Below are 672 nucleotides of genomic sequence, written 5' to 3' on the forward strand. Positions count from 1 at the left end.
GGCATGGCAGGGGAAGGATACTGCAAAATCTCCATTCTCACCCCACTCTGGGGCCAGCCAGAGGTGATATTTGCGAGTTCTCTGAACTACTCCGCTACTGGTTCTCCAGAACCTGTCAGAACCTGCTGGATTTCACCCGTGGTTATAAGTCAAGGACTACCTCTATACATGTGTGTGTGTGAGAGAGAGAGAGAGAAAGAGAAAGAGAGAAAAAGGGAGGGAGAGGGAGAGATTATTAAGTTTCCCTTAGTTTATCTTTTCCATTCTCTCCAGTGTCAAACATTCAAAGTTCTTTAGAACAAAAGTTTAAATTTCTTACCACGGTAACATAATCAAAAAAGTTCCTGTTTTGTATACAATGATAATATTCTTCTTGTGCCGATCAACACTCTGTTCATTTATACAGCTGATGTTGGGAGTCTGTCAACATCTGTAATCATTGTACTTGTGAATATATTAAGAGAGAATATAATGTTCATCATGAAAGCAGGCTGGATCTAGACTACCTCGAGGCCTGTATCTGGGCTAACAATTCTTTCCAAAACCATTGCTTGCTTTCCAAAACAGGAGCTCTGATTCCTTGTGGATTCAAAGGAGGCTTTCTCTTTGCAGACTTCTATGCTAATTGGGTCAGTGCACATGCTATTTATTGCCCATCAAGGGTACAGTGAA

This window comes from Pantherophis guttatus, chromosome 10 (assembly GCF_059756535.1).
Source record: "Pantherophis guttatus breed Tessera chromosome 10, ASM5975653v1, whole genome shotgun sequence".
NCBI lineage: Eukaryota > Metazoa > Chordata > Lepidosauria > Squamata > Colubridae > Pantherophis > Pantherophis guttatus.